At 36.8% G+C, this 14051-nt stretch overlaps 1 protein-coding gene across 8 annotated transcripts in view; it reads left to right on the top strand.

Moving 5' to 3' along the window:
* Nucleotides 1–14051, top strand: part of LOC125932768 (uncharacterized) — a 789340-nt gene that overhangs the window by 223800 nt on the left and 551489 nt on the right. The gene's annotated exons all lie outside the window — the stretch shown is intronic.

Genomic DNA, 14051 nt, shown 5'->3' with positions numbered 1-14051 from the left:
TGGACGAGAAACTTGAAAAGGTAACTAAAAAGACATGGGTAGGCCTGATTTGAACAAAATTAGGAGAGTGTGCTATAAAAGCAAAAATGTAGGGTGTTTTGAGGAGGAGAAAATATGTAGAAGGATTCTGAGAGATGGAGTGAAAATGTTTAGAAATGTCAATAAAATAGTCACCTGGGTGACTAAGTCAGTTAAGCATCAGTCTCTTGATCTCAGGCTCCTGAGTTCAAGGCTCATGTTGGGCTCCACTCTGGGTGTGAAACCTACTTTAAAAAATGTCAATTAAATCTGGCAACATGTACTTTTTTGGTGATCTTGACAAGAGCATTTCTATTTGGAAGAACCCAAGATGATGCAGGACGAGGTATTAATGTGAGGTAAGTAAGTAAAGGCAGTATATCTAGAAAACCAGAGCATTTAGGTTTGGCAGTGAAATGAATAAGAGAAATGGAATGGTAGGCAACCTTAATGGGGAGATAAAAGAGAGAATACCCTGAGAAGCAATGAAGTAGAGAAGTGAGAGTCTTGACTGAAAAGAAGAGAAGGATGAAGAGTCCTAGAATACTGGGACTTAAAAGCAAGTTCTCAGAGCAAAGTATGGTGTACGTAGGAAAGTACTTCCAGGGATCTTTGGGCCCCAGCATGGCACAGTAGTAGTCCTGTCTGTAACTAGAAAGCATGGACCACGTGCACCTGGGTAATGAGCATCTCAACACTAACATATGTGCAAAGGTAGTCAATAACCAAATGAGTTTTGTATACTTCCTGTTGCTGTATAAGTACCGTAAGATTTTTCATAACAAATGTTCATGTTGGGAATTCCCAAGGATTATTGAAGTTGAATTTCTCATTTGCTTGAGAGATTGGATAGAGGCAGAAATATCTTCAAGAAGGTTATTGTGAGTGGTACATAATAGACAAGTCGAAGAGTGTCCTGATGTGAAGGAGGAGGTGTGCACAGGAATCAGATTATGTACAACTTTACAATGAGAAGTATAGGCCATATCTAAAATGTTTCCTAGAAGATTCATGAAGAATTGTTTGATCAGAGACTAGTAATAGGGTGTTCATTTAGAAGGTTACTAGAACAATAGTTCAGTGGAGAAATGATAGTTGCTTGCAGAAATGATACAATGATTTAAGGAGATTCAGTAGATTTAAGACCTATCCCAACAATGGCATTGACTATACTGAACTGAGGAAGAAGTTACCAAGTATAGTTTCCAGGTTTCTAGAAAATAATGGAGAGTTATTTTTAACTTTAAAATGAAAATTCATAAGCAAATATGTATGCTGATTTAAAAAAATGTAAATGAGAAGAGACACGGGTAATGCAACAGAGAATGGATAACTGAAGAAAAAAATTCTTGAAGACAGCAAGAAGTAAAATCCACAGGACAGGTTGATAAATGGTATTTAATGGGAATGAGGAAATTATTTGTAACAGGACTGAAGAAGAAGATGGCTTCAAGTATGTTTATAAATTTGGTAAGGGAATTTGAAGATATATGTGTGCTTGGCTTTTTCCTAATGATGTATGAGAGAATTAGTTGAAGTCTGGAGGGATGTGAGAGCAGTCTAGGGGAGAGGGAAGAAGGTACAAAGGACTGACTTTGGGCAAAAGAAAGCAAGCTTACTAGAGAAACTTGCTAGGGTTGCTAATCAGTGTTGAGAGCCAATCTAAGGTCTGTGTCCATTAATTTAAGGTTACATTCAGTCATAGTGATTAGAAGATTTCCTTCAGCAAGGATCAGAAAATAAAGCTTTGGCCGCATTTGTTTGCCTTTTTAGAAGAAACATGAGTGAGCAGAATAATCCAGAAGAGTAGAGTGGAAAGTCTCCTAAGAAAATGAAACCAGAGTCATCTGGGGAATTTGGTTTTTTGGACACATTGTCCTTTGTAGTTCTAAGAAAGGCAAGGGTGATGGCAAGTGTGGGGAGTTTGTTAGTTTGATAAGATGAGGTATTTGCTTGTGAGAACTTCTATTTTTCTTTATGAAAGACTACAAAAAAATTAACTGCCAGTGGGGAGTAGGTTTTTGGGGTAGGGAGAGAAGAAAAATCTGAGGTTTGAGAAACTTACACCATGTAATTGGTAGTTCTCTTAAATATGCTTCCATTGTTTGAGCATGTAAGATATTCCCTGTTTTCTGATACTTAAAAGTGATGTTGAACAGTCTTAGCAACAAAATAATTCTATTTGTGGCCATTTCCTTAGCATAAATTATCAGATTTAGAAAAAAAAAATGTTTTCTACTTTTTGTACTTTTTCATTCCTTAAAAAATTACTTCTAAATTTTTTTTAAAGAAAGCATTCACTGTTAAAATTTAATTAACAGAGAAAATCTTATAGTGATGCCCTGGCTGAGAATGCAGCAAAGGACAAGATACACAGTCTGGTGTAAATTACTGCATTCGGTTTCACAAAGTTTTCAGTTCCTAAAATTGAGGTATCAACACCACTAGTGTTTTACACGGATTGTGTGTGGCTGTGTATAGGATAGAATTCAGCGCATATAATTCCGGGGCCTGATGTTAGCTCATTCCGAAAGAATCCAAAGTGAAGGCAGCAGCCTGATCTAATTAATCCTCCTTACTAAGATTTTGGATTGATGAAGTTTGGATAATTCCCTTGGATCTCTGGGGACTGTCTTCATGACTAGCATTAAGCAAGCTATCAGTAAGAAAATTAGGCAGGATTCAGTGACTAGGTCTACAAATAATTAGTATTTTCATTTTCCAGAGAAAATCTAAAAAATGCTCACATCTTTTCCAGGTTAAAGCATTCCACCAGGCTTGATGATTTAAATCAATCTACTTGTTCATTCTTTAACAAAAAAAGATGATTTTGCATTTTTTTTCATGCCAAATTGAACTCATTCAGTCCTTCACTCATTCATTTAACCAACACTTCCTGAACACCTTGTACATGCTGGACACTTGCCTTGTCACAGGGAAAGCATGGATGGGTAAAATTATCTTCCCTTTAAGATGGCCATATTTTATGGGTAAGAGAGAAGCGGATTTAATAACAATGTGTTAAATTTGGTGGTAGAAATATGCACAACGCATCATGGAAGCCTCAAGGAAGAAGTCCAAGAGACACTGGGTCAGAAATCCTCCCAGCAGGCAGAGATGTATGGTGGGCGGGTTGAGCTATGCAGTATGAGAAGGTTTGTCAGTCAGCTGAGGAGTGTTCTAGAATGTGGGACCATTTCTTGAGTTTAACCCAAATGTCAGCAGCCTCACTTGGTCATGATACCACAATAAGAGTGACTACTACTACTTGTAAATCTGTAATTTTTTGAACATTTGTCTAGTAACCCAACTGTAAGAAATTAATTACCTTCAATGTGGCCTCCCAGTTACAGCCGAAGACTTTCTGCGGTATTTTCTCAGATTTTTCTCTGGAAGACATTTCTCAGATTCCTCCATTTAACCATCCATCCTAGGTTGTTGTCACAGTCTTTAACTGGTCTCTTGAGACTGCTCATGTCTCCTCCTAAATCACCACTTGTGGTGTGAGGGGACATCTCCCTGAAGTTCAGATTCAATCAGTCTTCATCCTTATTTAAAATCACACACTTAGGTCTTATTATAACCTGGATCCTTAACAAATTTCCATGCCAATTTGTCCCTTTTTGGGTATGAAGCAAAAAATGTGACCTACTGTTCACATACTTATTACTTAAACTACTCATTTAAAAAGGGCAAACATAACCACTTCTTTTCTTTTTTGACCCGCATACAAAATAGTGCACTATAAAATTTCCCTGATTTTCTCATTTTTTCTGGATATTGTTCCATATCAATTAATACGGACCTTTTGCTCTGTTTTCTATAACTGCATGTTACTTCATTGCATGAATGTAGTGGATTAAATAGACATCAATTCATGGATATTTTAACTTCTAATCTTATGCTTACAGTCAGTGTGTCAATAAATAAATCTTGGGCATATTTCGGGAGGTATGTATTCCACATGTTTAGAAGTGGGTTGCATTGTCAAGGATGAATTCACATGTCGTCTTGCTGGATAATCCCAAACTCTACTCCATGGAAGTTTATATTCTTTTCCAATCACAGTAGCCAGATATGAAAGAGATTCTTACTTTCCACACTCACAAAAACTGAGTTCAACCTCATGCTTTCAGATTTTTGCCAATCTTTTAGTTAAGAAATACTATTTCATGTTGTTGTCATTTTTTTCTTTATTATAAGTGAAGTTGAGTGACTTTTTATGCAGTTAAGATACATTCTTTGACTTATTTTGTTTTCTAAATATCTAATAATGTATTTTGTCTATTTTTTCTGTTATGGGTTTTTCCATTTTTGTTCATTTAAGTGTTCTTGATTTTTAAGAGTTCTTGCTGTATTTAGCAGATTAGTCTTCTGTGGTATGGGTTGTAAATGTGTTTATGCAGTATGCCATTCACCATATATTTTTTTAATTCTTTAATTTTTTTAATTCCAGTGTTTTTTTTTTTTTTTTTTTTTAATTCTTCGGGTAAGTAGCCAGTAGTGGAATTACTGGGTCATAGTGTAGTTCTATTTTTAATTTTTTGAGGAATCTCCATACTGCCTTCCATAGTGGCTGCACCAGTTTATATTCCCACCAACAATACACAAGGGTTCCTTTTTCTCCACATCCTCACCAACACTTGTTTCTTGAGTTTTTGATTTTAGCCATTCTGATAGGTATGAGGGGATATCACATTGTAGTTTTGATTTGCATTTCCCTGATGAGGAGTGATGTTGAGCATCTTATTATGTGTCTGTTGGCCGTCTCTATATCTTTGGGGAAATAACTGCTCGTGTCTTCCCATTTTTTAATTGCATTATTATTTTTTTGGTTTTGTGTAGGTTATTTGTATATTTTGGATACTAACCCTTTATCAGATATGTTATTTATATATACTCTCATTTACTAGGTTGGCTTTTAGTTTTATTAGCTGTTTCAAAGGCAGAAGTTTTTTTTTTTTTTTATTTTGATACAGTCCCAATGGTTTATTTTTGGTTTTATTTCCCTTAGAGGACCTATCTAAAAAGATGTTGCTATGAACAGTGTCAGAGACCTTACTGCCTGTGCTCTCTCCTAGGATTTTTATGGTTTTAGGTTTCACATTTAAGTTCTTAATCCATTTTGAGTTTATTTTTGTGTGTGGTGTGAGAAGGTGATCCAGTTTCATTCTTCTGCCTGTAGCTGTCCAGGTTTTCCAAAATCATTTGTTGAAGAGACTGTCTTTTCCCCATTGAGTATTCTTGCCTCTTAAAGATTAATTGACTGTGTAATTGAGGGTTTATTTATGGGCTTTGTATTCCGTTCTATTGATCTGTTTTTGTGCCAGTACCTTACTGTTTTGATTATTACAATTTTGTAATGAAACTTGAGGTCTGGAATTCTGATACTCTCAGTTTTGTTTTTCTTTTTCAAGATAGCTTTGGTTATTCAGAGTCTTTCGTGGTTCCATAATAATTTTAGGATTGTTGAGGATTCTAGTTTTGTGAAAAATGCTGTTGGTATTTTGATACAGATTGCATTAAATCTGTAGATTGGCTAGTGTAGACATTTTAACAATATTGTTTCAATATTTTAACAATATTTTAACAATATTCTTTCAATCCATAAGCATGGAGTGTCTTTCCGTTTCTTTGTGTCATCTTTAATTTCTTTCATCAATGTTTTATAGTTTTCAGAGGACAGGTGTTTCATCTCTTTCCTTAAGTATTTTATTATTTTTAATGCAATTGTGAATGTGCTTGTTTTTTTTTGTTTGTTTGTTTATTTGTATGTTTTGATTTCACTTTCATATCCTGTGATCTTATTGAATTCATTGATCAGTTCTAGTAGGTTTTTTTGGTGGAGTCTTTCGGTTTTCTCTGTATAGTATCATGTCATCTGCAAATAGTGAAAGTTTTACTTCTTCCTTATCAATTTGGATGCTTTTTCTTTTTGTTGTGTCATGGCTATGGCTACGGCTTCTACTGATATGTTGAATAAAAGCCATCTTGTTTCTGACCTCGAGGGAAAAGATCTTCGTTTCTCCCAACTGAGTATGATGTTAACTGTAGGTTTTTCATATATGGCCTTTATTTTTTATTTAAAAAATTTTTTTTTATGTTTGGGGCGCCTGGGTGGCTCAGTCATTTGAGCCTCTGACTTCAGCTCAGGTCATGATGTCACACTCCATGAGTTCAGGCCCCGTGTCGTGCTCTGTGCTGACAGCTCAGAGCCTGGAGCCTGCTCTGGATTCTGTGTCTCCCCCCTCTCTGCCCCTCCCCTGCTCATGCTCTAATTTTTTTTAATGTTTATTCACTTTTGAAAGAGACAGAGCACAAGCAGGGGTGGAGTGGAGAGAGAGGGGGGGACACAGAATCTGAAGCAGGCTCCAGGCTCTGAGCTGTCAGCACCAGAGCCTGACATGGGCTTGAACTCATGAACCATGACGTCGTAACCTAAGCTGAAGTCGGACGCTCAACCAACTGAGCCACCCAGGCGCCCCTCATATATGGCCTTTATTATGTTGAGTTATATTCCCCCTTAATCTACTTTGTTGAGGCATTTTTATCATGAATGGATGTTGTACTCTGTCAGGTGCTTTTTCCGCATCTGTTATTAATATGATGTATCACACTGATTGATGTACAAATACTGAACCACCCTTGCATCCCAAGTTATTCACTTGATCATGGTGAATAACTTCTTAAATGTATTTTTGGGTTCAGTTTGCTAATATTTTGTTGAGGAGTTTTGGATCCATGTTCATCAGACATATTGGGCTCTAGCTTTGTTTTTGGTGGTGTCTTCATCTGGTTTTGGTATCAGGGTAATATTGGCCTCATGATGAATTTGGGAGTTTTCCTTCCTCTTCTGTTTTTGGAATAGTTTGAGAAGAATAGGTATTAACTCTTTTTTAAATGTTTGGTAGAATTCACCTATGAAGCTGTCTGATCCGAGAGTTTTGTTTTTTGATTAGTGATTCAATTTCATTGCTGGTAATCGGTCTGTTTAAATTTTCTATTTCTTCCTGCTTCAGTTATGTTGGTTGTTATTTTTCCCCTTTCATTTGTGATCTTGTTTGAGTCTTCTCTCTTTTTTTTTCCATGAGTCTGGCTAGAGGTTTATCAATTTTGTTTACCTTTTCAAAGAATCAACTCCTGGTTTTATTGATCTGTTCTGTTTTTTGTTTTCGTTTTTTAAATTTCTACATCATTTATTTCTCTAATATTTATTGTTTCCTTACTTCTGCTGGATTTGGGTTTTGTTTGTTGTTCTTTTTCTAGATCCTTTAACTGTAAGGTTAGGTTGTTTATTTGAGATTTTTCTTGCTACCTGAGGTAGGTCTGTATTTCTAAAAACTTCCCTCTTAGAACTGCTTTTGCTACATGTGAAAGATTTTGGACCATTGTGTTTTTGTTTTCATTTCTTTAAATGTAATTTTTGATTACTTTGACTTATTGATCTGTTTTATATTGTTTAGTAGCATGCTGTTTTACCTGCACATGTTTGTTCTCTTTCCAGATTTTTTTCTTGCTTATTTCTAAGTGTTGTTTTATAGTATTGTGGTCAGAAAAGTTGCATGGTATGACTTTGATCTTTTTGAATTTTTGAGATTTGTTTTGTGTCCTAATATGTGATCTATTCTGGAGGATGTAATATGTGTACTGAAAAGAAGGTTGGTTATTAACTGTTGTGTGTATTTGGTTGCCTCCGTGTTGGGTACATAAATATTTGCAATTGTTACATCTTCTTGTGGATTGTCTCCTTTATTATCATGTAGTGTCCCTTATCTCTTTTTACAGTCTTTGTTTTAAAGTCTGTTTTGTCCTATATAATTATTAGTGTACCAGCTTACTATTGACATCCATTTACATAATAACTGTTTTTCTATCCCTTCACTTTCAATCTGCAGGTGTCATAAGGTCTGAAATGAGTCTTAGTGTAAAGATTGTTTATGCTCTTGGTTTTTTTTTTAATCCATTTCATTGCTCTCTGTCTTTTGATGAGAGCATTTAGTCCATTTGCATTCAAAGTAATGATAGATATGTATTTATTGCTATTTTGTTACTTTTTTTGTTTTTCTCTGGTCCTTCTCTTGCTCTTTTTTATGGTTTGCTGGTATTTAGCAATGCACTTGGATTTCTTTCTCTTTATTCTTTGCATGTCTGTACTGGTTTTTGATTTGTGGTTACCAATTTATTTATATATAACAGCTTCTGCATATATCAGTCTATATTAACTTGATGGTCACTTATGTTTGAATCAATTTGTTACTACCCTTCCTCCCCACATTTTAGGTATATGGTGTTGTATTTTAAATCCTTTTATTTTGTGAATCCCTTGACTGATTTTTACAGATATACTTTTACTGCTTTTGTGTTTCCTACTTTTCATATTCTTACATCTGGTCTTTACTTTCTACTCGAAGACTCCCCTCTAACATTTCTCACAGGGCTGATTCAGTGGTCTTGTACTCCTTTAGTTTTTGTTTGAGAAATTCTTCATCTCTCCTTCTATTCTGAATAAATAGCCTTTCTGGATAGAGTATTCTTTACAGATTTTTTTTTTTTTTCCTTTCAGCACTTTGACAATATATATCATGCCACTTTGTCCTGCAAAGTTTCTGCTGAAAAATCTTTTAATAGCCTTATGGGTTTTCCTTTATATGTAACTGTCTTCTTTTGCTGCTTTTAAAATCCTCTCTTTATAACTACTTTTTTTTTTTTTTTGACCGTTTAATTACTATGTGTCTTGGTGTGGACCTCCTTGGTTTGATTTGATGAGGGATGCCTGTACCTCCTGGATCTGGATGTCTCTTTCCTTCCTAAGATTAGGGAAGTTTTCAGCTGTTATTTCCACAAATAAATGTTCTGCCTCCCCCTTTACTCTCTCTCTCCTCCTGGAATCCCTATAAAGTTAATGTTTTTAACACTTGATGGAGTCAGTGAGTTCCCTAAGTCTCTTCTCATTTTGCGTACTTTTTTCTCACCTCAGCTTGATTATTTCCCATTAATCTATCATCCATGTTGCTAATTTATTCTTCTGATTCTTCTAGTCTATCTTTTTAATCTCATTTATTGTGTTCATCACTGCTTAGTTTTTTTTTTTTTTTTTTTTTATGTCTTTGTTAAGGGTCTCACTGATACCCTCCACTCTTTTCTCAGGTCCAGTGAGTATCTTTATGACCTTAAGGTCCTTTCATTCTGCCATCATCCCAGCCTCCAGTCTCTTTTATCATACTGGTTTTAGATTTTGAGTCATATTTTTAAAAACCTCCCCTACCCTTGATTATAAAGAAAAATTTACTTTTTTTTTTTTTTTTGTAACTTGTATGGTTTCATTTTTACATTTGCTCATTCTGAGTATAGTTTGAGATAGAGTCAATTCATCTTTTTCTAAGTGATATCTAGTGGTCACAGCTACATTTTATATTTGCTTATAAGCCATGTAAATGTTCTACGTATTCAAAAAATAAAATGGAAAAAATCAAACCCTTAAATTGAATATAAATAAAAACAAATGAACCTATTTATATCAAATTGATAACTCAATTTTGAACAGAGTACTCTAACTGTACTTTTTTGGTGGGATGCACTGTAATGACAAAGAGGAGGTGTCAAACACCAATGAGTCATGACAGAATTACAAAAGAGCCAGCTAATTCACTTCCCACTAGCCAGATTTAGAACAATTTGAACATCTAAAAGAATCGTGACTCATTATAACACGTTGAAGTTATCCATGTATTCAGTCACACAGGAACTAAGAGTGAAAAGGAACAAAAGGAAAGCCCTCTTACCAAAATCTACAAGCTTGTAAATGGAGTAAACATAGTATAATTCAAAAATCGTTATTTGAAAACTCTAGTGTAATAATTTAAAGGCATGCACTATCAAGGAATATTAAACTCCTTGCATGAAAGTATATAAAATAGGTTATTTACATGGTGGCAAAGGATCACCTGGATTGGATAACTGAAGTTATCTGGAATAATGAAGTGATACATAACAGAATAAAACTCTACATGCTTCTGTGAAATTGTTTGCAAAAACAGTCTTTTACTCCCTTCCTCATGTCTCTTTCCCTTTGTACATGGCTTTGCAGAAAGTGCCATCAAGACATGGAGTCTGTTTCCCCACCCTTTAATCTGGTTATGACTTCCTTTGGGCAACAGAACACAGCAGAAGCAATGCTGTTCAGTTCCAAGCCTTGGTCTCAAGAGACACTTGTGTTTCTGCTCACTTGATTGGATTTCTGCCACACCATGAGAACACATCAGGATTGATCTGCTGGAAGATAAGAGATCACAAGCACAGAGCTGGTCCAGCTGTTATAAAGAAAGCCTCTGACATAGGAGATATCCTTGCCAAGATCAGCAAAGTTAGCACTAGTCAAGCTGTAGTTGTCTGCAGGTGCATGAGTGAGTCTTGCGAAAAGACCTAAGGCCAGCACACCCAGAAGATCTGCCCAGGTGACCTGTACACTTCTTGCTTTTAAGCTACCAGATTGTGAGGTGGCTTGTTACAAAGCAAATTCTGATTCCCAAATGGGCTTATGCATGTACGAACATTGGCTTTGGGTCCAGGGAGTCACAAAAAGCTGTGAAAATAATGAGCAATTAACAGAAGCTGAAAACTGGAGCTTGGAAAGTGAAGCCCTGTATTATGTAGTTGTGAAATCATTGGCAAATGTTGCCTTTAGTAACTTGGAAAGTTAAAAAAAAAATGTACCTAATCAGCTTGTCAGTTACCTCATTTTTTTACTGCAGGTAATAAGGAGCTACAAGGGATACATAAGCTAAAATAAGAACTATTAAGTTTACAAGTAGAATTTACAGGGAACATGGAGGAAGGAGACCTGGCAGGGATAGAAAATGAAACTATTATCTCTGTTCTTCTCAGCTAATAACAGTTTCTTAAGGTGGAATACAGCCTAAGTGTACAGAGAAAATAAGGAGTGTTCCTCTAAGACCCTTTGTAAAGATGTCTGAAAGAATTAAGGAGGTATTTAGAAGAAACTCTCAGCTGGAAAAATGTTTTATAGGAATCTTTAAGTGCAGTGTCCTGCAGGAAACTGCCGTGCCCAATGTGCTATGAGTTAAGACAGAGGCATATTTGAAAATTAGTGTTAGGTGTGGATTTTTCCCAAGTGGAGAACATACTCCGATATATAGAAAGCTCACAAAGTTTTTAAGGGTCTTGTAATAGCAGCATATCACTAGCTGTGTTCAAAGGGACTCAGATTTTATAAGTTTATCAATTGATTTTATGTACATTGGAAGGATGCAGGTTGAAAAAGGTTACTCAGATGCAAGCACAGGCTATTTCTTAAATTTATTTTTATTCATTTATTTTGAGAGAGAGAAAGGAAGGAAGGAAGAATGGAAGGAAGGAGGGAATCAAGGAATCACAAGTAGGCTCCATGCTGTCAGCACAGAGGCCAATGTGGGGTTTGACCTCAAGAACCACAAGACTGACCTGAGCTGAAATCAAGAACCAGGTGCTTAAACAACTGAGCCACCCAGGCGTCCCAATAACAGGCCATTTATTATATGAAAGAAAGGATATCTCAGAAGGTGACATCAAGAACCTGGAGGGAAAAGTGAATTGCATAGAGAATGGTTTTTTGAGCCATTCCTAGAATTAATAGAGGTTGTTGGACTGGAGGCCAGTCCCAGAGAACAGAACTGAGCTGTAATTAAGAAACATTTCCTGCTCCCATATTTGAGGATCTGGCAACATTTGTTGGGTGGGAATTTAAAATTGCTATGGACCAGAAAATGCCATGTACTCTCACTTCCCCTTTTAAAAAATTGTTTCTAATGTTTGTTTCTGAGAAAGAGCATGCGGGGGATGGGGTGGAGATAGAGGGAGACCCAGAATCTGAAGCAGGTCCCAGGCTATGAGCTGTCAGCACAGAGTCTGATGAGGGACTTGAACCCACAAACTGTGAGATCATGATCTGAGCCGAAGTCGGACGCTTAACCGACTGAGCCACCCGAGTGCCCCTCATTTCCTCTCTTTAAATAATACCATCTATTGTGGTTTTTCCCATTCTCTGTCTCATTTGTTGAGTCTCTGGACTCAACAAATAACCTTTACTGGGTATAGATCCTCAAAACCCAGACTTTTAAGAGTGATGGTGTAATTGGAGCAACCTAGGTGGCTCAGTTGGTTAAGCATCAGACTCTTGATTTAGACTCAGGTCACAATCTCACAGTTCATGAGTTTGAGCCCTGCTTTGGGCTCTGTGATGACGGTGTAAAGCCTGCTTGTGTGCGCTGTCTCATTCTCTCTGAAAATAAACAAACTTAAAAAAAAATGACGATGTGATTACATGAAGCTTTTGCAGATGTCAGGAGGGAATGGATATCTTTTTCATATGAGAAGGTTATGAATTATTTTGGCCAGAAGAGAGATTGGTAGATTATTTACAAAAAGGTCAATATTCTCCTTTTGTATTCACACCTCATTGTTCTTCTCATCAAAGTTTGAAGTCCTTTTCCCTTTCTCTTAAGTTTGGGCTGTCCTTGTGACTTTCTTTTCCCAGTAGAATTCAGCACAGTACAGTGGGCCAATTCTGAGCCCAGGGCTTACACATTTCCACTCAGTCTTTTGAATTCCTGCCTGCCCATGAAAACAGATCCAAGATAGCCTGCTGGGTGACTAGAAATCACAAGGGCCAGAGTGAGCCCAGGTGTTCTGGGCAAGACCCTAGCCATGTAAGAGTTCTCAGTTAACATCAGCAAAGCCAGTCCTTTCCAACTGACGTGTACGTGATTGTGAATACCTGAGTGGATCCCACTGAGAATAGCTGAGGTGTAGGATTGCTCTTAACCAGAATGTCACAACTGACTTGCACACACGTGACATAATCACTTGTTGATTAAGCCATTAGGTTTTGAGAGGCCTTTTGTGTGGTAAAAACCAACAGCTACAATGATCAGTGTTGTGAAACGGAGGGGTAAATAAAACTATGTGTCCCAGATGGTATCACTGGTCAGCCTAATCAATGCCAGTGACTACCTTCTTTGGGTATTTTATTATAGAGAGAATAAGCAACCCTGTTTCTTTCAGTTACTGTAATTTTTTTTGGTTTCTTGCAGCTAAATTAATTCCAAATGGATACATCCCCTTTTTGTGTCTAGTGCACTTCTCTTTTTATTTGCCTTGAGCAAACTTCTCTGATTTATCTAATGCCTTTCTCAATTCCTACAACAAAATGGTGTTCTCAGAAAGTATTAAATGAATTGATGAGTGAGTGATTTGACCACCTAAAACTGTTGATCCTGGTGTGTTTGTCTTCATCAAGTAACACTTTTGGGCTGCAGGTCAGTATTTCTAGTGGTCTCAGAGTCATTAGAGCTTTAAAAAAAACCTCCTCTCAACCATGAGATCTCATTCAGCTGCTGGTTTTCTGCCTTTTTAAAGACAGGAATTTGATATATTAGGACATTTATATTGCAGTTTCAGCCTTTTTGTTTTCTTGAATAACACTGCAAACAAATTTGTCATTGCTATTAACATCCACTCACATGACTGGATGATGTATTTGACTAGAACTCTGCATTTTGCTCTGTCACCAAATAGCTGGTGTCACTTCTTTACATTCACAAACTTTTGGACCTAATCCATCAAATAGGAATATAGCATATTAATGTATGGGAACAGCAGGGGTCCTCTCTAGACTTCTGAGTCTTGAGAAATGAGAGACATGTAAATGCTTTGTCTTATTGCTACTTTCCATTTTCTGTGTTCCCACAGATATTGCCACATACTCAAGTGGAAGAGTGTTTTATTCTACAAAAAGACTTTCTTTGAAAAGAATTCTTTTTCACTTATTTTTGAGAGGCTGAGCACACCTGGGGGAGGGGCAGAGTGAGGGAGACACAGAATCCGAAGCAGGCTCCAGGCTCTGAGATGTCAGCACAGAGCCCTACACGGGGTTTAAAATCATGAACCACGAGATCATAACCTGAGCCCAATGCTCAGTCGGACGCTTAACCAACTGAGCCACCCAGATCCGCCCCCCCCCCCCCCCCCCCCCCCCC

The sequence above is a fragment of the Panthera uncia genome, chromosome D2, assembly GCF_023721935.1.
Source record: "Panthera uncia isolate 11264 chromosome D2, Puncia_PCG_1.0, whole genome shotgun sequence".
Lineage (NCBI taxonomy): Eukaryota > Metazoa > Chordata > Mammalia > Carnivora > Felidae > Panthera > Panthera uncia.
Note: the sequence above shows the minus strand (reverse complement) of the source record. Positions and strands in the feature narration are given on the sequence as shown.